We start from the raw sequence: 25,344 nt of genomic DNA, 5'->3' as shown, positions 1-25,344 counted from the left end.
ATAATGTGTACTCAGAATATCCATATGATATGATTGGAGAATCTGCATGGCCGGGTATAAAGTCAGACAGTAATGTAACCTGAGTAATGCTTTCCAGACCTTGCTGTTGTGGTGGGGTAATAAGTTAAGACACCCTACACACCTCAGGAACAACTTGGCCTATTGTATCTTTGGACCTTCACGCCGCCATGCAAATTGCATGTGTTATTAAGAGAATACAGTCACTAGCCAGAGGTTCAAGTGAGAGAAACTTTAGCAAGAACTAGTATAACCAGACAGCCATTGCTTCCAACATTGCCAACTCATGTGTGATGTGCAGACAGGCATGGCACTGTGTACTGACTGTTTTTAGATGTACTACTTTTTTGCATTCAAGTAAAGGACATTTGTGTTTGGCCTGGTTACTGACTCCTACTACAGCATACGCTGACTGTTGCACCACTACACCTCCTGCCAGGCACCCATACAATCACCAACATCAACAGCACCACCAAATTACTATCAGGCAGGAGCCCCAACTACAGGGAGTGTAAGAAACAGAAATAATGTCATAAGCTTCATTAGTTTGTTTAAACTGTGTCAAAATTGAATGTATATATGTTTCTGTGATTCTGGTCCTTTAAGAAAGCAGTCATTGTAATATGAGGCTGGACTGACATGCCCCCTATGATGTCAGCCTGTCTGTTTTGCAGACAGAAAAGTAGGAGCAGGAAGAGACAAGACAGGGACAAGTGTCTGTGCTGTATTGAGAGTGTGTGGGGGTATTAGAGGACTTTCCTGTGCAGCCAAGCTGTATGACTTAATGGGATGGAAGAACCATTCCGGCTACCCCATACCCTTACCACATCCCCTTCCTCCTTTAATAATACTCAACCACAATCTTTGTTGGTAAAATATGGCCGTACAAGGCCACCTTTATTAATTTAACATATAACTTACAACTTTCCAAACATGTATATTCTTTTACAATAATATCACACATTATCTTAACATTATCCGCTGTTAACCCTCCAAGAGATCCTGGGAGGCAACCCCAAAACACGTCTTTTTCCGATCTCCTTTTTTCTTTGACTTTCCTTGCCCTTGGCCGCGTTCACCGACCCAAGGACACCAAATCCACCAATTCCAAGTGTACAACTCCCCTAGGCCAACTTAGGCCGAACAGGAAGCGCATTAACCAACTTATTTAACTCCAATAGACGCGCATTCCACCATCTAGCGCATCTCTTAACCATGAATTGCCCCCCAGGATCCCAAATCAGAAACTGCCACCAACGATCACCGGTGACACCTCACCTGTGTGAGTCACGCCACACCTTGAAAGCCATCTCGAAACCATCTCGAATCCCCAAAGCCCACATATCACTACCCAGATCATTCAGGTGTACTCCATCCGACCTCAGAAATTGAGGAGAAGCCGCCTCCAACTCCTGATGCCGAACCACCAACCCACCCTGGCGACGCACAAAACGCCCTACCTCCTTATTTAATTTTGCCCGGGCCTTATTAATACGGTCGACAGACCGCGCGAATCGCCAAGATCTCCTGGCTACTACATCAGACCATACCACGATCAGATCCGGGAATTGTGACAGCAAGCGAAGAATGTCAAGCTTAATGTCTCTAATAACATCCCGTGACCTACGGACACCCAGGTCATTCCCCCCCACATGCAACACCACGATATCAGGAGCCCGATCCAAGGCTACGTAGGTCTGAAACTCCGGCAACACACGACCCCACATGAGGCCACGCAGCCCGATCCACCGTACTTGCAACTGCTCCGGAGAAAAACCCAAACGCCGACCGTTCCGCCGTACGTCCGCCCGCAATGCACCCCAGTAGACATACGAGTGTCCGAAAATCCACGCCAATCCAATCTCCGGTTCTGTAAAACAAAACAAAACAACAACCACTGACATTAACCCCAGCAAAAGAAAATTTTTCCTTAAGGCCTAACCTACATAGGACCGCCCTACAACAATTGTGGCCGAACGTATGACCGAAAACATGACGACTCCCACCTGCCAATCCTCTTAATGACATTATCCCCCAGGCCCCACCGCGCCGCTTCAGTCGCAGCGCCAATCCGAAACGAATGCGACGCATATTCCTGTGCCGGCAACCCAGCCGCCTTCAAACAAGACCGAAACACAGCCACAAACTGAAAAACCGACAGACTAGATCCGTCTTGATGCACCAGCAGCGAACCAGAACCACGTGGCCGCACCGCCAAAAATTCTTCCACACAGCGCACTGGACAGAGTACGGACCCTATCAAAGGCCGCAACCACAACACTGCCCCTTTACCAACCTGATCCGTTTTGGACCTGCGCACCTTACATCGCAGTATTCCCTCCTGCACACTCACATCTTCCCTCAACAGACCCCCGGACACTTTCCGAGTGGCTGACACCAACTCCGATATCCTGAACGCCCCAAAGAAAGCTAAGGAAAAAGCCACCCTAAAAAGCACGATCTCAAAAAACGAAGCACAAACCACTCCAGCCTGCTCCCATAACTGCAACAAAACATCAAAAGACACTGGGCGCCGCGAATCTCTGCTAACTGCCCCACGGCGATAGCCCTTTAGAGCCTGACGCACCAAAAAACTCTTAGTCACGTCCGCCATCCCACGCAAACGCAACCAAAATGACACTGCAGCTAACCTCTTGGAAGCAACCGAGAAGGACAACCCCTCACTAAACGACACCCCCAACCAATATACCAACAAGGTCTGCCATTCATCCGCTACCTCAGCCTCCCCCACTCTTTCCAACAAACCTTCCCAAAGCGACCACACTGCCGAGTAGGACGACCACGTCCCTTTGCTCACTGACCGCCGAATCAAGTCAGCCGAGACCCCAAGGCCACGCTCCAGAGCCACTGGGGACAGGACAACCCTTGAACCTCTGCTTCCGGTGCCAATCCTCGAAAACGATCCCACTGGAAACGAGAAAGAGAATCAGCTATGTCGTTCTCAACCCCCGGCAGATGAACAGAAACAAAACAAGCATTCAACCGTAATCCCTGTAACACTAACAACCTAAGTAATCGCAACACCGGAGGAGACGAAGCCGATTGACTATTAATCACCTGCACCACCCCCATGTTGTCACAATAGAAACGCACTCGTTTGTTACGTAGCCTGTCACCCCACAGTATTGTAGCCAACACTATCGGAAACAGCTCCAACAAAACCAAGTTCCCAAGAAAACCCGCTTCTTGCCATTCCACCGGCCAGGGGCCCGCACTCCACTGTCTACCGCAATATACTCCATAACCACCGGAACCCGATGCATCCGAGAATAACTCCAAGTCCACATTAGAGACAGGCGCCTCCATCCACATCGCCCGGCCGTTGAAACCCACCAGAAAGGCTTGCCATACCCGTAAGTCCTCCCTCACCTCAGAGGACAAACGCAAATAGTGAAACGGAACCACTACCCCCGCCGAGGCCTGTGCCAGCCGTCGACAAAACACCCTACCCATTGGTAATATCCTGCAGGCGAAATTCAACTTACCCAGCACCGACTGGACCTTCCGCAACTGAACTCGCCTGGCCCGCACCAAAAAGGCCAAATCCTCCAACAAATCCCTAACCTTGTCCACCGGCAACCGGCATTCCATGGCCACACTATCAATTTCAATCCCCAAAAAACGAAGCACCGTTGCCGGGCCTTCCGTCTTTTCCTGGGCCAATGGCACTCCAAACCGAGCCGCCACCCGTTCCATCGTTCTCAACAAAACCGAGCAAACCCGTGATCCCGCGGGGCCGATGAACAAAAAGTCGTCCAGATAGTGTAACACAGAATTCCAACCAGATTCCATCTTAATTACCCACTCCAAAAACGTGCTAAAACATTCAAACAACGAACAGGAAATCGCACAACCCATCGGCAAACAGCAATCTACATAAAAACTCCCCTCCCACTGAAAACCCAACAAATGAAAACTCTCTGGATGAATCGGCAATAACCTAAATGCAGCCTCGATATCAGTTTTGGCCAACAAGGCCCCCTGCCCAAAACGCCGGACCCACCGCACTGCTGCGTCAAAAGAAGTGTATGAAACTGAACACAATTCCTCCGCTATCCCATCATTCACCGCCCCACCCGGCGGAAAGGACAGGTGATGTATTAAACGGAATTTATTGTGCTCCTTTTTTGGCACTAGCCCCAATGGTGATACCCAAAAGTCTGGCAACGGCTGACAAGCAAAAGGACCAACAACCCTTCCCGCGGCAACCTCTTTTCCAATCTTCTCCGTCACAACCCCTGGACAACGCAACGCCGATGCCAGGTTCCGCGGTACGGTACCATCACCAACTAATTGACACGGAATTTTGAAACCCCACTGAAAACCTGCCAACAACAATGCAGCCGCCTCTCTATTTGGGTACTTCTCTAAATAAGGCACCATCTCTCCCACCTTCACCGGTGTCACCCCTCTTTTGCCCAACCTCGGATCCCTTGCCTCTCCCCCTCTTGAAGCATTTTGACAGACTATGGGAGCCTCCGCAACCGGAGCACTCGTGTCTGAACCGGCACTCGGCCATGAACCGACAGTGGCCTTCATTGTACTGCCAGCAACAGCCCTTCCTCCCCACGCCTTGCCCCTCACCGGCCGAGGATCCCCCGGCCCCCCCTCGAAAGGGCATAGACCCCCCTTTCGGAGCCGTCATCAACTTCATCCAAAGACTAATGTCTTTATGATCCCATCTAATGCTTGGTCTAACCGCCTTCCTCTGCCTAAACTGCTCATCATATCTGAGCCATGCCACACCCCCATAAACCCGATGAGCCTCTCCGATGGCATCCATATAACCAAACAACGCCGAGCAATGTTCCGGAGCCTTTTCCCCAACCACACTAGCAAAAATGGCAAACGCTTGAAGCCAATTCTGAAATGTACACGGAATAAGCCTGTACCTCCGTTTTTCTTCCTCCTCCCGCTTACTTTCGTCCGGTTTTCCCCTATCCAGATTAAACTTCTCTAACGGAAGCAGGGAGAATATCTCCACATATTCATCCCGCCATATTTTTTCCTTGACCTCCTGCTTCAGATGCGCCCCCAACGGACCCTCAAAGCAAACGTAAACTTCACCCTTAGCCGCATCCGCCAACCGCACACCATCACCCAACGTACTCCCCTGATTTCCTGACTCCACCGCTGCCGGTCCCGCAGGCAACCCAGGCTGAGAACCCAAGCGCTCCGCCCCAGCCACCACTCCCGTACTACTGGCACCCTGCAATGGCTCCCAAACCGTCGCCGGCGACACCGCTGCTCCCTGCCCCAATTTATTCAACAAAGTCAGCATTCCAGACAACAATTCCTGTGCTAACAACGCAGGACCCCCACCCCCCACCTGACTAGGCACAACATCCCCAATCCCCCCCCCCACCACAACAGGCCCCGATGTCCTCTCACCTGGCCGTCCCTGGGAAGAAGACCCAGCAGCCGTCGCTCCTCCACCATATGTCACCGACGGGCCTCCATACGCTAATGGCACAGCATCCGACACCTCTTCCTCTGCTAAGACACCTGCCGCCTGGGGAGGATCCGCTTCAAGCTCGCCTTCCTCCATGCTCCATCCAGATGATGACCCACCGCTATGGCTCCTAGCGAGGGTGTGGGAACTTGATTCCTGGTCCCTGCCTCCTTGCCGCACCGCTGCGCCTAAGGACCTCCTGTCCCTGGCCACCGCATTCCCCACTGCCCCACATATCGCCATCTCCCCTTCATTTTCTGCCGCTCTCCTCCTGCTACACCGCCGCCCCGGGGGCGGAACCACATCCGGACCCCCAGAGAGAGCTCCATCGTCCTGTCGCCGGCCCTCAGCCAGAGGCCGCGACGCGCCACCGCCTCGATTGCTTCCTGCTGCAGCCCTCAGCGCCTGTCCCCTCCTACCGGCTGAGGCCTCCGGTCGCGCTTCATCTTCCTGCACTGCCCCGCGCAAGGCCGCAGCGGATTCCCGCCCGACCGCATCACCTCTCTCTTGCAGGACTCCCCCCGTCTCAGCAGGTGAGTCCGCCGACCTCCGTCTTCCGCTCAGGGGCCTAACACCGCCTCGCGATTCCCTCACGGACCTGGGGGCAGACCCAGCAGATGCTTGAGCCCCCCCCGCCGACCCAGACCGAGCCGCCACTGACCTCTCGCTGCGACGAGGTGCCGCTTGAGTCGCCGACACCGCCTCTCTCCTCCGTGGGTCGCGGGAAGGACTCCGCACCCGCCTCCTGGTACGCGGAGTCGCCTCAGGGCTGAGCCGCTCCGGGGGGACCGAACGGCGCGTCCTGGTCCTCACTTCCACCGCTCCACTCGTAACCGGGACCGCATTCAAAGCCCCAGACAGGTGATCCTGCAGCCACGCCGTCCCGTGCTGCCGCGCCGCGTCTCTCAAAGCCGCCATCAAAGCCTCCAGGTCCGCCATAACTTCCTCGCTCTCTTCAACTGCCCCTAGCCCCTCCCCTCTCTTTCCTTTATACAGCCCGCCAAAACCATACTCCAGTTCCGCCCCTTAACTACCTCCCCCTCTTGCCATACTCCCAAAACTTAACCCTTACCTTGCCTGGAGTCTCCCCCCCAAGTCAAGACGCATTCCGCTAGGTCTGCGCCCCCGCTACATTGCTATTCTTATTTCAGTCCAGAGGCGGACGGAGTATAAAGAGAGAGTACGTTTAGTGGAGCCACGCTGAGAAGACTGTACTCAGTGGCTAATCAGTGAAACTGACATTGTGGCTGTGTATTTTGTCACCAACATTAGAGACTCACAGTACTGTTGAAGTACCGGACAGTAACTGCAAAACCCCAACTTACATCACACCTCACTGTATTAAAGGGTTTCTGTCATGAGAAATAACGTTATGTAGCTGACTGACATTAGCGATGTGCTAATGTCAGCACTACATAACAGTATGCTTTATAACTCCCTGCCTGCCGCCGTTCTCTTAAAATAAAGACTTATTAGCCTCTAGGTGCTATTAGGGCGTTGCTTCAGCACCTAGAGGCTCGGTCTACGCACCCTTTGGCACACCCAGGTCCAGTTGATTGACTTTTGAGTTCTCCTCAGTGTCCCGTTAATCCAGCGCCTGCGCCGTCCCTTTTAGTAGTCGGCGCAGGCGCAGTGAGTGAGGGACACGCTCCTGCTGCCGGCTTTCTTTCTTCGGCGCAGGCGCAGTGAGTAAGCCGGCAGCAGTGCTTTCACGGCACTGGCTTTAGGGGGCGATAGCCTGGGGAGGACCACTGTAGAGATTGTTAATTGCTGCTGCCTGCTTTAACATTCAACTCAACTGCTGCCGCTCTCCAGCAGGCACTATGCGGTCACACATCGCGCATTCTGCATTGTGAAGGAAAAGCTTACAGGTCATTTCTTTGGGGGACAACTCGTATGATGATCTGGTCAACTTTCATGCTACCCCCAGACAACCAGACTTCTACTCTCTTGTAACGTATTAAGTTTTGTTTCTTTTATCCTTTTTATTTTCAAACTATTATTTTGTGCATTGTATTTGTATGATATTGTATGTTTACATTTTCATAACTGCGTTTTTGAATGCACTGTCCTGTGAATATTAAAACTTCACTTCAATAAGAGCTTTCTTGTGTTCTAAACAATTCCACAATCTTAGAAGAAGCGTTACTTATATTTCTGTATTAACCCTGTGAATGCTAGAGAGCATAGTGGGTTTGAGTGGGTAATTGCGAGTTTCACAGCATCTTGTCTCCCTAATATGACAAGTGGTGGCAGCTAATACCCCTTAGATGTGGATGTCAGATAGCTAAAGGGGGAAGATTTAGCGTAAACCTCTGACTAAGGGCTCTTTCACACCTGCGTTCTTTTCTTCCGGCATAGAGTTCCGTCGTCGGGGCTCTATGCCGGAAGAATCCTGATCAGGATTATCCCAATGCATTCTGAATGGAGTGAAATCCGTTCAGGATGCATCAGGATGTCTTCAGTTCCGGAACGGAACGTTTTTTGGCCGGAGAAAATACCGCAGCATGCTGCGCTTTTTGCTCCGGCCAAAAATCCTGAACACTTGCCGCAAGGCCGGATCCGGAATTAATGCCCATTGAAAGGCATTGATCCGGATCCGGCCTTAAGCTAAACGTCGTTTCGGCGCATTGCCGCATCCGACGTTTAGCTTTTTCTGAATGGTTACCATGGCTGCCAGGACTTTAGCGTCCCGGCAGCCATGGTAAAGTGTAGCGGGGAGCGGGGGAGCAGTGTACTTACCGTCCGTGCGGCTCCCCGGGCGCTCCAGAGTGACGTCAGGGCGCCCCAAGCGCATGGATCACATGATCGCATGGATCACGTCATCCATGCGCATGGGGCGCTCTGACGTCACTCTGGAGCGCCCGGGGAGCCGCACGGACTGTAAGTATACCGCTCCCCCGCTCCCCGCTCCTACTATGGCAACCAGGACTTTAATAGCGTCCTGGGTGCCATAGTAACACTGAAAGCATTTTGAAGACGGTTCCGTCTTCAAATGCTTTCAGTACACTTGCGTTTTTCCGGATCCGGAGTGTAATTCCGGCAAGTGGAGTGCATGCCGGATCCGGACAACGCAAGTGTGAAAGAGGCCTTAAAGTAGCAGAGTGGGAAGTGATGTTAAAATCTGGGTGACACTTTAAGCTCACATCCAATGCACACAATTATACAGTGCCTACATATGTACAGTACACATATATACACATACCTTCCTTAGGACGCAGGCGCAAAGCAGGGATGAAGCAGGGAGCTGTCCGGTCAGACATTGCGCTGCTGGCCTGTGTAGGAGTAGTGTGCAGGCCCGGGATCCAGCCTATGTTCTCCTCCTACACATTCCAGCAGGCATGATGTGTGTGTTTGACTGCATTGTGCATGTGTCAAGCTTCGGTGTGGGAGGGAAACACCACACTGAGCATACGAGGGATGGGGGACGGGGGTGGGGCGGTGGACAGGGAATCAGACCTGAGAACTAGAGAAGGAAAATGTACACCTCCTAGTGAAAACCCTAACCACAATCGTGACTGACTACCAGTATGAACAGACCCCAAAAGTAGGTGAGTTAATATGCATGAATACCTAGAGTCCTATCAAGCCCTATAGGACCCTGGTACTAATGGCAGGACGAGACTACCTGTTCCTCAAAAAGGAAGGATGAACAGGAGTCTCCTACAGGCCTAATACAAACAAGAGGGAAATGCAACACACAGAACCCAAACAAAATACAAAAGGGAAAGGAAAGGACTTTACTTCAAAGGAGCAATGGAAGCACCAGGAACTCAGCCGAGATCCAACCACAATCTATCCAAAGGTCCAAACAGAAGCTATAAACCACACAACATTGTGGGAGAAGCAACTATAAATAGAGAAGGTTAAATGACCCTAATAGCATGTCAGATCAAACCACATGTTGCCAGTCTCACCGATCTCCTGCCACCTGTCGCGGGAACATCCTTTGATCATCAAGGAGCACCTAGGTGAGCATTTAGTGTTTTTTTATTTAATTAATGGAGGTGGCACTACTGAAAGGGGGGCATAACTACTGTGGGGGCACAATGTGGGAATATCTACAGTGAGGGTGCACAATGTGGGCATAACTACTGTGAAAGGGCACAATGTGGACATAACTACTGTACGGGGGTTCAATGTGGGCATAACTACTGTGAAGTGGCACAATGTTGGCATAACTACTGTGTGGGGGCACAATGTGGGCATAACTAATGTGAGGGAGCACAATGTGGGCATAATTACTGTGAAGGCTCACAATGAGGGCATAATTATTAAAGGGCTCAATGTGGGTATAACTACTGTGAGGGGGAACAATATGGACATACAGTAACTAATGTGAAGGGGCACAATGTAAATATAACTTCTGTGTGGGGGCACTTAGGCTGAGTTCACATCAGCATTCAGCCTTTCTATTCTCCTGCTCCATTATAGGAGCAGGAGAATGGAAAGGACAGATTCGGCACATAACTGAGCCAAACTGAGCCTACGGACCCCATAGACTATAATGGGGTCTGTTAGGTTTCCGCTCAGAGGAAGATTTTTTAAGCAGAGACAAAAGTCCTGCATGGGACCCGTAGACTCCGTTTGGCTCAGTTATGTGCCGAATCAGTCCTCCTATAATGGAGCAGAAGAACGGAAAGGCTGAACGCTGATGTGAACTCAGCCTAAGGGGACTGGGTGGGATTTGGGATGTAGTTGATATGCACTGGGCAGAGTTGGAGGCATGGTTTAGTATTAAAAAAATTAGCCAAGGCACGCTAAGCGCAATGCTGCTACTAAAAGATTTCAGTTTGTTTTTCAATTGAATGGTACAGTTTATAGGTCACATTGCTTAGGGGCTGTTTTTCTTCAGCTGGAACTGGGGCCTTAGTTAAGCTAGAGGGAATTATGAACAGTTCCAAATACCAGTTAATATTGGCACAAAACCTCCAGGCTTCTGCTAGAAAGCTGAACATGAAAAGGAACTTCATCTTTCAGCATGACAATGACCCAAAGCATACATCCAAATCAACAAAGGAATGGCTTCACCAGAAGAAGATTCAAGTTTTGGAATGGCCCAGCCAGAGCCCAGACCTGAATCTGATAAAAAAATCTGTGGGGTGATCTGAAGAGGCCTGTGCACAGGAGATGCCCTCGCAGTCTGAAAGATTTGGAGTGGGCAAATCTTGCCAAGTCAAAATGTGCCATGCTGATAGACTCATACCCAAAAATACCCAAAAATACTGAGTGCTGTAATAAAATCAAAAGGTGCTTCAGCAAAGTATTAGTTTAAGGGTGTGCACACTTATGCAACCATATTATGGTCACATTAAAGGTGGAAAAAGTTCTGAAATGATTTATCTTTGTCTCACATCACAGGTTTTACATCACAGAAACCTGACATTTTAACAGGGGTGTGTAGACTTTTTATATACACTGTATGTAATGACACAGATGCCATTACCACTCTTTTGCATCTTGCTACCAGTGGCAGACTATAATTGGGGCGTTTGGGTCTGTAGCCCCGTGCCCGCCATCGCTGGGGGCCCAACGCCGACCCAAACGCCCACAAACTACAGCGGGGCACGGGAGCGCATAGTTCCCTGCCCCCTGATCACCACTATAGGCTTCAGGCCTAGTAGGCCTGAAGCCTATGCGGTAGTAAAATCCCGGCATAGGCGAGCGTGATGACGTCATCGCGCAACTGTGCCCGGACGCAGCACACTGACGCCTACCATCTACTAGTGAGCAGGACGACCACCCCCAGACGAAGGTTCGCCGTCGGGGCTGGCGCCATCCTGGAGGGAGCACAGCATGGGTTAATGTTTGTTGTCCATTTGATTATTATGTAATATGTTTTCTGCACTTGCACCTTATTGTTAACCATGTTTGCATAGATGGACAGATTCATGAACGTAGTATCCGCTGTGTTCATCCTCCACAGCACTTTCCCTGCACCTATTTTCTTTTAATCATGTTTGTAGGATAGCTTTTTGCAATTATGAAATAATATGATATTCATTTGTAAGCGGTCTGGTAGTTATTTGTAGGTTTTATGTTATGGTGTATACCACAGGCTTATGTGTAATTCTATTCATATGCTTGAATAGTCAAGGAATCCCTGGTTGGGGCATATATTGGTTATTCTAGCCAATAAGCTGTTTGAGGAGACAGCGATGTTCCAGTAAGCGCCACAGCCTCTTTGCTCAGCGCTGTCATTTTATAGCACTGTGCTTGGTATTGCAGCTCAGCCCCAATCACTCGGATGGAACTGAGCTGCACCTAGGCCATGTAACGATGAATGTGATGTCATATGGCCTAGGAAGCTCACAAAGCACCACAGCCTCTTAATATAGAAAAAAAACTAAACTAAAATGGAGGGAGGGGCCCGAGTTGGGTAGACAGCCCTGGGCCCATCATGCACTTAATCCGCCCCTGCTTGCTACTATCTCTAATATGCTAACTTATGTCATCCAAATGTATTTTATGTCATCCCTGTATAATGTGCATATCTATCTCTATGTAACTGTTCATGTTCATGCAATTGCCTGGTTCACCAGCAGGTGGCAGCAACATTGGCAGTGTGATTGTTTCCCTGGAGAGGAACTTTCCAGTTCCTTCCAACCCTCTCTAGAGAGGGAGGAGTTTAGTGTTAGTGAGAGTCAGTCTCTCATCCACCCTCCTAAGGGAGAGGCTGTGTGCTGGCCCTGCCTGCAAGATCTACATGGTTGCTTATCTCCTCCTGGGCTTGCATTGCCTATAACTCCAAGCCAAGTAAGCTTGAAGCCAGGAAGAAGTTCCTAGGATTAAAGTAAGAGACAGATTACTGAAAGCTAAGTTCCAGCAGAAGAGGAAAAGTTCCTATTTACTCTAGCTAGCATAGCAGAGCTGAGGAAGCTACAGCATAGTAGAGCTGAGATTGCTGCAGAAGTGTTTGCCTGCCAGAGTTAAGCCAATACCTGCTGATGACCAAGATACCGTTTGGAAACTGTTTAGATTATCCTATATGCCCAGTAAAGTTGTGTTCTACGTTAATACAAAGTCTGGACTTCGTTTATTCTACTCCCTTTATCATCCAAGTTATTCATCCCTTTTTGCACTACTTCGAACCAGCATGTCTGGGATCCAAGGATATCCAGGTAGGAGCACTGTGAAACGTGCCTATAACAACTTCAGATAGACTGTAGGCCACTCTACACCACTCTGAAAATTCTACACCTGGGTACCCTCATTACCATCTACAAAGGGGACATGGCGTCATGACTACTTGCTCTATAAGAGGGACATATTTCGTAGAAATCTCCTAATGGGCATGGGATACCCCAGACTCCCCCAGGTGGGCCTGTTGCTTATATATATATATATATATATATATATATATATACACACAGGGTGTTAATCGCATCCCACCCAAGATATATGTCATTATGCTGTGACAGTCTGTCCATGGTATCATCACTATACCTGCCTCCCCATAGTGCCCCCATTACTGACTCCCCGAAGTTCCCCAGATACTTACTCTATCCCTTACAAAGCTCTTATAAGTTGCCGTGTGTATACTGTAGGGTAAATGCTACTCCGATGTGCCAACTCAGCACTGTGCTACTTTATTGGCTGCATGCACCGTCCCTTGTCTTCTACTGCTGAACGCTCCTAACAATAACACTCTTGGCGAGAACAACGGTTTTAAGCTAGTCACTACCTGGTCTCCGCCCAGAGCAGCCACAGCCTGCTCTTTCCCCCTCCGACTACACGGGCTGTATTAACCCCTAGTGGAGTGTGCTTGTGAAAGGTACGCAGATGGATGGCGAGAAAATCACTCCAACAGCTGAGGAACACTGGAACAGATTCACTAAAGATGATTTTGCAATACAGCAACATACTCTTGTACTTCTGAAACAGGTAGAAATATATTCAATAGGGACGCTGTCTCTTTAAGAAACGGAGTTAATAGCAGGGAGGGTCTCTGTGAAATTTGTTTATTTTAAACAGTCTCTCAGGGGCCACACCTACTGTTCCTGCTATCAGGCAATAGACCCTCTGTAACGGTCGCGTACACACACACACAGGGGGGAGGGAAGTGACCACTGCGCTCCACCCTCACCCCTGGCCCTGCCTACTTGCCTCGCGAGTCCTAATGACAGGGGACAACTGGACGGCAATCCCTAACTTGGAGTGAGTGCAGGGATGACAGACAGACAAACAACAGGACGTGAACGGACCGAGTCAATACCAGGAAAGCTGCAAAGTACAAATGGAGCAAGCAGAGAATTGTCAGGAGAAGCCGGGGTCATAAATACCAGGAGAGCAGAGAAGTACAAGAGGTGTCCTAAGAGAGTAGTCAGTTGGGAGCCAAGGTCACAATACCAGGACGGAAGCGCAGTACAGGAGGAGCAGGCAAAAGGATGGTCAGGGAACAGGATCAGGTAAGTATTCAGCAGTCCAACAAATAGCCAGGAACCTAGAAATTAACAGGCAACCTGTAGCCAGCAGGCTGCCTGTATTTATAGTGGGGAGTGAGGGTCATGTGACGTGGCCAGCGTTACATGACCGACAGACCAACCAGTCGAGCACCGAGTGATCAGCTCGGCGCTCAAGGCAGACTAGGAGCAGGGAGCCACCCAGCTAGTAAAGCCGCCCTGGGAATGAGGTCAAAACACACAACCTCATTCCAAAAGCTAAGCAACAGTTCTGCGGGCAATGGGGGACCGAGTGCACCTTTGGAACCCTGTGACAGTACCCCCCCTTTTACGAGGGGCCACCAGACCCAAGACTTCAGGCGATGGCTTTTCAGGGTGTTCTAAATGAAATTTACGAACAAGTCTAGGAGCATGAACCTCCCTGGCAGGTACCCAAGATCTCTCTTCAGGTCCATACCCCTTCCAGTGAATCAGGTACTGCAAGGAATTACGCACCTTCCTGACATCCACTATTTTAGACACCACATACTCGACAGCATCATTAACAAGAACCGGCGGAGGCGAGGCTTTTGATGGTACTACCGGTTCAAAATATTTTTTAAGCAGAGATTTATGGAACACATTATGAATGTGGAATGACTCAGGCAGCTCCAACCTAAAAGATCCTGGGTTAATCACTTCCGTGATCTTATATGGTCCAATAAAACGAGGAGCAAATTTTTTAGAAGTTACCTTGAGAGATAGATTCTTGGAGGACAACCATACTTTATCCCCAACCTGAAAGTTTACCCCCCTTGAACGTCTCCTATCGGCCTTGAGTTTTTGAGAACATTGAGCCTTTTCTAGGTTCGATTGAACCCGGGCCCAAACTGTGCACAGTTCGGAGGAGAGTTTATCCGCTTCAGGGTTAGAGGAGGAGACGGACGACCCAGAATGAAAACGGGGATGAAAACCTTGGTTACAAAAGAAAGGGGAGACCCCAGCAGAAGAATTGACACGGTTATTCAAAGCAAATTCAGCCAACGGAAGGAATTTGACCCATAATTGCTGGTCATCAGCAACATACAACCTCAAGAATTGTTCCACAGACTGATTAAGGCGTTCAGTCTGCCCATTACTCTCAGGATGGTAGGCGGAAGAAAAAGACAATGAAATTTTACATCTTTGACAGAAGGCCCTCCAGAATTTGGACACAAACTGCACACCCCTGTCAGAAACAATATTTTCCGGGATGCCATGTAAACGAACAATCTCTCTCACAAAAATAGATGCCAGGTTTTAGCATTCGGAAGTTTAGACAGGGGAATGAAATGAACCATCTTGCTAAACCTATCGACCACTACCCAAACCACAGTCTTACCCTCCGCCAGCGGTAGGTCAGTTATAAAGTCCATAGCGATATGGGACCAGGGTCTACTGGGAATGGGTAGGGGTCGTAGATTACCAGCAGGGCGAGTCCTAGGTGTCTTGGACCTGGCACAAACCTCACAGGCTGACACGTAGGACTTGACATCCCTAGTTAGAGTGGGCCACCAATAAGATCTAGAAACCAGATCCTTAGTGCCCTCAACACCCGGATGTCCACAAAAGGCAGAATCGTGACACTCACCCAACAGCTGGAGACGAAATTGTACGGGAACAAACAACTTATCTGTTGGGGTGGATACCGGTGCCAGATGTTGTTCAGACCTAATGCGAGCCGAGATATCCTGGGTAAGAGCTGCTAAGAAGATTTTTGCTGGTAGGATGGATTCAGGTGGTACCTCAGTAGGTTAAAAATCCTGGAAGCTCCGAGATAATGCGTCCGCCTTCACATTTTTACTTCCCGGCCTGAACGTGATGGAAAAATCAAAACGAGTAAAAAACAGAGCCCATCTGGCTTGACGGGGATTCAACCTCTTAGCAGACTCGAGAAACATAAGGTTTTTATGGTCAGTGACAACAGTTACACAATGTCTTGCCCCCTCCAGGAAATGCCTCCACTCCTCAAATGCCCATTTAATGGCCAGCAGCTCCCTATTCCCTATGTCGTAGTTTCTCTCCGTGGGAGAGAATTTCCTGGAGAAGAAGGCACATGGTCTCAGATTAGTGAGGCTAGCAGGACCTTGTGAAAGGACTGCTCCTACGCCGTCCTCGGACGCATCCACCTCCACAATAAAAGGTTTCTCCTGATCAGGCTGGATCAGAATGGGAGCGCTACTAAATGCCTTTTTTAATTTTTCAAATGAAGAAATGGCCTCAGTAGACCAATTCTCCAAATCCGCCCCTTTTTTAGTAAGGTCGGTCAACGGTTTAGCAATTACGGAAAAATTCCTAATAAATTTACGATAGTAATTGGCGAAACCTAAGAACCGTTGTAAGGCCTTTAAGGATGAAGGTCTTACCCATTCCTTAATTGCTAGTACCTTACCCGGATCCATCTTGAAGGCGTGAGGAGTCAGAACATGCCCTAGAAACAGAATCTCCTGTACACCAAAGACACATTTCTCTTGTTTAGCTGATAGCTGATTCTCCCTCAACACCTCTAATACTTGTTTAACATGAGACACATGGGATTCGAAGTCAGGAGAGAATATCAAAATGTCGTCAAGATAGACAATAACAAATTTACCTAAGTACTCCCTAAGAATGTCATTCATGAAGTTTTGGAACACAGCTGGGGCATTGCTGAGTCCAAAAGGCATCACTTGATATTCAAAGTGTCCTACTGGAGTATTGAACGCCGTCTTCCATTCGTCTCCCTCCTTGATTCGGATTAGATTGTATGCCCCTTTCAGGTCAATTTTGGAAAACCAGGTTGCCCCCAGAACCTGGTTAAATAAATCCGGAATCAATGGGAGGGAGTATCTATTCTGGACAGTGATTTTATTTCATCTCCGGTAATCGATACATGGCCTAAGACCACCATCTTTTTTCTTAACGAAGAAAAACCCCGCCCCCATAGGAGAGACAGAAGGTCTAATATGCCCTTTACCAAGGCTCTCCTTAATATAATCTTCCATGGCCTTGCGTTCGGGCATAGAAAGATTATAAATTCATCCTTTAGGAAACTTGGCCCCCTCTACTAACTCTATGGTACAATCATAAGGTCTATGGGGGGGTAGAACCTCCGGAGTTGGTGATGAGAATACATCAGAATATTCTCTAACAACAGAGGGTAAAGTATCAGACTTTACTGAGACCCCAGCCTGTACCACGGACAAGCACGAGTCACACTTAGGCCCCCATCTCACCAACTCCCCATTGGACCAATCTATAGTGGGGTTATGTAGTCGGAGCCAAGGCAACCCTAGTACCACCTCAGCAGGTAGGTTCTCCAGGACTAGAAGCGAACATCTCTCTGAGTGGCACACACCCACGGTTAGAGAAATCTCCGAGGTACATAAGCTCATCGTACCACCAATAAGAGGAGTAGCATCAATAGCCATGACATGGATAGGAGTTGGTAAGGCAAACATAGGAATACCCAATCTTACAGCATACTCAGAGTCAATAAAGCTAGCCGCTGAGCCAGAATCAATAAAGGCCTTACCCGGCCATTTATCTACTCCCAGAGAAATCGTAATGGGTACCGAAAGCTTACATTTAGAAAATTCAGGGTGTACCTGGTCTTTAGGTTGCCTTATCTTAGGAGACTTGACAGAGAGGACCTTCTTAGGACACTGGTTGATCCAATGGTCAGGATCTCCACAGTAAAAGCATTCTCCACGTCTGCGGCGAAGATTTCCTCGGGTCATGCCAACCTGCATGGGTTCCTCGGTGGAGACCTCAGCATTGTCTCTGGGATAGGCCTCTGGCTGGACCACCATCTGGGAAGAGAACTGTTGTTCCTGTCGTCTCTCTCTAACCCGTCGGTCAAGTCGGACAACAAGGGTCATCATCTCCTCTAAGGTCTCTGGAAGTTGATAACTGACCAGAAGATCCTTTAATTTATCAGACAGACCTGACCTGAACTGACTCTTCAGGGCTGGTTCGTTCCATCCTGAGGGGACACACCACCTTCTGAATTGGGTGCAATAATCCTCCGCTGGTAAATTGCCCTGAACCAGTGCCTTTAGAGCCGTCTCGGCTACTAGAGCCCTGTCTGGTTCATCATAGAGGGTACCCAAGGCCTGAAAGAACCCCTCCACAGAATATAAACAACTGGTGCCAGCAGGTAAAGAGAACGCCCAGTCCTGGGGATCACCCTGTAATTGGGAAATGATAATGCCCACGCATTGACTCTCGGGGCCAGAGGACACGGGGCGCAAACGGAAGTAAAGTTTGCAACTCTCCTTAAAAGAGAGAAACTTCCTCCGGTCTCCAGAAAAGGGTTCTGGGAGCTTAATCTGGGGCTCAAAATGCGGACTGGAGGCCCTAACTCAAAAGAACTGAGTTTTTCCCCTAACTCCTGCACCCTCTGCGTCAGATTAGAGACATGGTCAGTCAGGGTCACCAGAGGATTCATAATACAGTGGTTATTGGGCCTGTTAATCTGTAACGGTCGCGTACACACACACACAGGGGGGAAGGAAGTGACCACTGCGCTCCACCCTCACCCCTGGCCCTGCCTACTTGCCTCGTGAGTCCTAATGACAGGGGACAACTGGACGGCAATCCCTAACTTGGAGTGAGTGCAGGGATGACAGACAGACAAACAACAGGACGTGAACGGACCGAGTCAATACCAGGAAAGCTGCAAAGTACAAATGGAGCAAGCAGAGAATTGTCAGGAGAAGCCGGGGTCATAAATACCAGGAGAGCAGAGAAGTACAAGAGGAGTTATAAGAGAGTAGTCAGGTGGGAGCCAAGGTCACAATACCAGGACGGAAGCGCAGTACAGGAGGAGCAGGCAAAAGGATGGTCAGGGAACAGGATCAGGTAAGTATTCAGCAGTCCAACAAATAGCCAGGAACCTAGAAATTAACAGGCAACCTGTAGCCAGCAGGCTGCCTGTATTTATAGTGGGGAGTGAGGGTCATGTGACGTGGCCAGCGTCACATGACTGACAGACCAACCAGTCGAGCACCGAGTGATCAGCTCGGCGCTCAAGGCAGACTAGGAGCAGGGAGCCACCCAGCTAGTAAAGCCGCCCTGGGAATGAGGTCAAAACACAGAACCTCATTCCAAAAGCTAAGCAACAGTTCTGCGGGCAATGGGGGACCGAGTGCACCTTCGGAACCCCGTGACACCCTCCTGGTGCTCGATCTCTATATCTCCAAGACGGGACCTTTCTCTTTGCTGCAGTGGAGAATCTGTCCGGGCACCTCTGAGGCCTTGCTTGTCTGACATGTGCTCCACACTCTCTTGCGCTGGTCCGTGTTGCACTCTTCTTTCAGTGCCACTCAATGCTATGCCTGCTGCATCCTCTCTGTACCTATCTGGGCTGCACTACTTCACTTGGATGACCACATTACACCACCCCTGAGCTCTGGTAACGGACCCTGCTCTGGATCTCCTGCACGGCACTCCTCTCCTTCTCCAGGCACTGGCTGAACTGCTTTTCCTGTGTAGCAGGCTTTACCTTCCACTGGTTATCTCTAGCTGGGAACTGGCTCCCTCTGTTGGACTGGAATGATAACAGCAAGTTTCTATGTCCCAGAAATAAAATAGCTCCTCCTGACACTACACTTATTCCATTCCTCCCCCCAAAGGTTACATAGCCAACCTTGAGCAGCAAGACAATGCAACACAAACCAAGCACGGTGGACAATCTCTTCCAAATCCTTACACCGAGACCTACTGTACAGCACTGTTGAATATGTTGATGCTACATAAATAACTAGTAATTTAAAACAGTCACATGCCCTCTGTATTGCATTTTTTTTAGTCATAGAACAAGGACACAAAGAGAAAATTTATATTGACGTCATCCCTTTAAATCTGTAAAATCCCCTCTTTTTGACCATCAGGATTCTGTATTATTTCAGCAGCAGAATTTTATGTGAAATAGATACAACATTATACTGAACTTTATATGGAAACAAAGAACCTTTTACAGTACAGTAAGATTACAAATCCTCCCACCATAAGAAGGTTTAGGATTGTAGTTACAAGTGTAAATCCTGCAATCCTACCACAACTTCTATTACATGAAATAACAAATAAAAGTTATACCACCATGACCCACATGATTACAGTCAGGTCCATAAATATTTGGACATTGACACAATTGTAACATTTTTGGCTCTATACACCACCACAATTAATTTTAAATGAAACGAACAAGATATGCTTTAACTGCAGACTGTCAGTTTTTATTTGAGGGTATTTACATCTAAATCAGATGAACGGTGTAGGAATTACAACAGTTTGCATATGGGCCTCCCACTTGTTAAGGAACCAAAAGTAATTGGACAATTGGCTTCTCAGCGGTTCCATGGCCAGGTGTGTGTTATTCCCTCATTATCCCAATTACAATGAGCAGATCAAAGGTCCAGTGTTCATTTCAAGTGTGCTATTTGCATTTGGAATCTGTTGCTGTCAACTCTCAAGATGAGATCCAAACAGCTGTAACTATCAGTGAAGCAAGCCATCATTAGGCTGAAAAAACAAAACAAACCCATCAGAGAGATAGCAAAAACATTAGGCGTGGCCAAAACAACTGTTTGGAACATTCTTAAAAAGAAGGAACGCACCGGTGAGCTCAGCAACACCAAAAGGCCCGGAAGACCACGGAAAACAACTGTGGTGGATGACCGAATAATTATTTCCCTGGTGAAGAAAACACCCTTAACAACAGTTGGCCAGATCAAAAACACTCTCCAGGAGGTAGGTGTATGTGTGTCAAAGTCAACAATCAAGAGAAGACTTCACCAAAGTGAATACAGAGGGTTCACCACAAGATGTAAACCATTGGTGAGCCTCAAAAACAGGAAGGCCAGATTAGAGTTTGCCAAACGACATCTAAAAAAGCCTTCACAGTTCTGGAACAACATCCTATGGACACATGAGACCAAGATCAACTTGTACCAGAGTGATGGAAAGAGAAGAGTATGGAGAAGGAAAGGAACTGCTCACGATCCTAAGCATACCACCTCATCAGTGAAGTATGGTGGTGGTAGTGTCATGGTGTGGGCATGTATGGCTGCCAATGGAACTGGTTTTCTTGTATTTATTGATGATGTGACTGCTGACAAAAGCAGCAGGATGGATTCTGAAGTGTTTCGGGCAATATTATCTGCTCATAATTAGCCAAATGCTTCAGAACTCATTGGACAGCGCTTCACAGTGCAGATGGACAATGACCCAAAGCATACTGCAAAAGCAACCAAAGAGTTTTTTAAGGAAAAGAAGTGGAATGTTATGCAATGGCCAAGTCAATCACCGGACCTGAATCCGATTGAGCATGCATTTCACTTGCTGAAGACAAAACTGAATGGAAAATGCTCCAAGAAAATACTGAAGACAGTTGCAGTAGAGGCCTGGCAGAGCATCACCAGGGATGAAACCCAGCATCTGGTGATGTCCATGCGTTCCAGACTTCAGGCTGTAATTGACTGCAAACGATTTGCAAACAAGTATTAAAAAGTGAAAGTTTGATTTATGATTATTATTCTGTCCCATTACTTTTGGTTCCTTAACAAGTGGGAGGCACATATGCAAACTGTTGTAATTCCTACACCGTTCACCTGATTTGGATGTAAATACCCTCAAGTTAAAGCTGACAGTCTGCAGTTAAAGCACATCTTGTTCGTTTCATTTCAAATCCATTGTGGTGGTGTATAGAGCCAAAAAATTTAGAATTATGTTGATGTCCCAATATTTATGGACCTGACTGTAAGTACGCATAGCGACCCTTTCAGGTTGGGAGAGATTGTATAGTCGTGATTTTGGCAGCTTGGTGCCTGGGATGAGATTAATAGGGCAGTTGTACTCCCGGTGAGGGGGCAACTCCTGGACACCACTCTCGGAAAACACATCCGAAAATTCAGAGAGAAAAGATGGCACAGTCTTGGTAGAAACCTCTGAAAGAGATTAGAGATGTCGCGAACATAAAATTTTCCGTTCGCGAACGGCGAACGCGAATTTCCGCAAATGTTCGTGAACGGGTGAACCGGGCGAACCGCCATAGACTTCAATAGGCAGGCGAATTTTAAAACCCACAGGGACTCTTTCTGGCCACAATAGTAATAGAAAAGTTGTTTCAAGGGGACTAACACCTGGACTGTGGCATGCCGGAGGGGGATCCATGGCAAAACTCCCATGGAAAATTACGTAGTTGACACAGAGTGTGGTAAGTTGAATTCGCAATGCGATTAATATAACCTGCATTAATTGCATTGCGAATTCAACTTAGAGCTAAGTTCCTAATGGTTGTATTGCTAGAATTGACGAATATAACGAATATAGCACTATATTCTCAATCTTCGTTATATTCTAGCAATACAACCATTAGGAACCCAGCTCTAAGTTGAATTCGCAATGCGATTAATATAACCTGTATTAATCACATTGTGATTACAACTTAGTCAAATTTGTGACACTGCAGCTTCAGAATGAATCTAAGATGGATGCTGTCCTTGCTTTTTGATAGGAGGTGGGAGGGTCTGGGAAGGAGGGTATGCTGATTAGCTGGAATGTGTCTGCTGACTGTGAGGTACAGGGTCAAAGTTTGCTCAATGATGATGTATAGGGGGCAGACCGAACATCGCATATGTTCGCCCGCCGCGGCGAATGCGAACAAGCTATGTTCGCCGGGAACTGTTCGCCGGCGAATAGTTCGGGACATCTCTAAAAGAGATGCTGTGAAGCAATTCTCTCTGCAAAACTCACTCCAACCATTTATTTGCCTTGCTTGCCAATCAATGGTGGGGTTATGTTTAGTGAGCTAGGGTAGCCCCAACACTAGAGGAGTAGGTAATCCGCTTAAGATGAAACATGACATATCCTCAACATGAGCGTAACCCACAGTCAAACGGATATTGTGAACTATGCCCTTTAACGATCTTTGAGAAAGTGGAGGGGAATCGATAGCAAAAACAGGTATATCCTTTTCCAAAGTGCATACTTGGAAACTATGCGTTGTTGCAAATTGATTATCAATGAGATTGACAGCTGCTCCACTATCTACAAAAATCTCACAAACAATGTTCTTGCTGTCTAGCGCCACCCTGGCAGGTAGGAGAAAACGTTAACTACAAGCAAACGGCAAACCTTCAATAGTAGCAAATGGAAAGGTTTTAGAGTTTTTTTGGGGTTTTGTTTTGTTTTTATTACCCTCAGTTAACTTCATGAATCTCCTAGAGGGGCAAACATTAGCTAAATGATTTATACCCCCACAACAGAAACAAACCCTCCTCTGAGAGCTGAATCCCCTCCTATCAGAGGCAAGCAAACCCAGCTGCATGGCCTCCTCCTCAGAGGGGATTGAGACAGACTGAGACCCCTGCGCACTGAATGAGACAGCCCCACTGTCCTTGGGCTGAATATGACAGGAAAGAGTAGTCTCCTCTCTTTCTCTAAGACGCCTGTCAATACGAACAGCTAGAGACATGGCTGACTCTAACGACGCTGGTCTCTCATGAAAAGCGAATGCATCTTTCAATCTTTCCGAAAGACCATGGCAAAATTGACTTCGGAGTGCAGCATCATTCCAACCAGTATCAGCTGCCCATCTCTGAAATTCAGAACAATATATCTCTGCGGAGTGTTTACCCTGGCATAAAAAACGCAGTTTAGATTCAGCCAGAGCAATACGATCCGGGTCATCATATATCTGCCCCAGGGCTACAAAAAATTCATCCACCGATCGGAGGGGCCGTGCCTCCACCAGCAGCGAAAAGGCCCAAGACTGAGCGTTATCCCTGAGCAGTGAGATGATGATCCCCACCCTCTGCTCCTCATCATCAGAGGAATGGGGAAGTAGGCGAAAATGGAGTTTGCAAGCCTCTCTAAAGCGAACAAAATTCTCACTACCCCCGGAGAACGTATCCGGAAGCGAGATCTTAGGCTCGGAACAAACTCCATGAACGCCAGCAGAACCGGTCACCTGAAACTGAGACACAGTTTTACAGAGATCTGCTACCTCCAGCGAAAGACCTTCCATGCGGTCAATCAAGGCTGAAACCGGATCCATGCTTAAGACGGTTATGGGGGTTTATAATGTCACGGGGGAAGTTTGCAGATAGCTGGAACTTATGAATAAACGAGCGACTGGCTTGATCCCAAACTAAGGAGCTTATAGGTGAGCCCTATAAAACCCTAAGAGCTCTCCCTGACTGCTATCCACATTCAAGGGTCTCGATTGTGGACGATTGCATGCCCACGTACCTAAGTCTGTGTGACACCTGAAAACACTATAATAGTGAGGGTACACGACCACCGTCTCCCTGCACTTAATACCGACGGAGTCAGGGTCACCTAGATTCAAGCCAGCAAGGAAACACAATAAAGTAAAGGACTTATCTGAGCAAACAGCAGAAGCAGTCTTCAGCAGTGAATCATCCAGGAAGAAGTATAAACCGCAAAGTGAGGCAGTATGGGAGGGAATATAAAGGAAGACGATTAGTCTAAATAAGTGACACCTGGCATAAGGAAAGGAGATGAGAAAGTGAAACCAAAACAAAGAACATCATACAAGAGGTAGAGAAGAACGTCTGCCAGACCTTCTCACAGAACTGGCGGTGACAGTATTAGACTTAGCGCATACTCATGTGTTAGGAGGGCATCTGGGGGTCCAGAAAACTCAGCAACGTATACTGCAGCATTTCTATTGGCTATTATATGAGGAAGTCAGGAGGTTTTGAAAGTCCTGTCCAGAGTGTCAGAGGACAAGCCCCCAGCCTCACTATCATAGTCCCCTGGTTTGAGCTTTTATATGGCAGACATCCCCGAGGGCTGCTAGATATCGCTAAAGAGGCATGGGAGCAGCAGCCAAAAGTATATTTGAGCACATCAAGAAGATGCAGGACCGGATAGGGACAGTTCTGCTCATAGTCTGTGAACATATGGAAGCGACTCAGCTGGCCCAGAGCCGCGTGTACAACCGGGCCGCCCAGGTAAGGACGTTTAACCCGGGTGACCGAGTGTTAGTACTAGTGCCCACCATAGACCAGGTGGCAAGGACCGTATGAGATAAGAGAGAAGTTAGGCCCCGTGAATTACAGGGTATACCAGCCAGGAAGGCAGAAGCCAGAGCAGGTATACCACGTTAATTTACAGAAATCCTGGAAAGATAGAGAAGGTCTTCTTGGGGATGGCCCGCGCTCTGTCTTGGCTGCAGAGATCGTCCCAGGCCCTACGGTGGTATCAGAGGACACTCCTGCGGTGAAGATAGGTAGCGGTTTGTCGACTAAGCAGACTCAAGAAGTGAGTTAATTAGCAGGAGTAAGGACGTGTTCTCTGACCTTCCAGGATGTACCAACCTAGTCCAACATGACATTGTCACCGAGCCCCAGGTAAAAGTCAGTTTACAACTGTACCGCGTACCGGAGGCTTGACAACAAGCCATTGCAGAGGAAGGGAAGTTTA

The sequence above is a fragment of the Bufo bufo genome, chromosome 1 (genome assembly GCF_905171765.1).
Source record: "Bufo bufo chromosome 1, aBufBuf1.1, whole genome shotgun sequence".
NCBI classification, from domain to species: domain Eukaryota; kingdom Metazoa; phylum Chordata; class Amphibia; order Anura; family Bufonidae; genus Bufo; species Bufo bufo.
The sequence above is the reverse complement of the archived record's forward strand: the minus strand, read 5'-3'. Positions refer to the sequence as shown.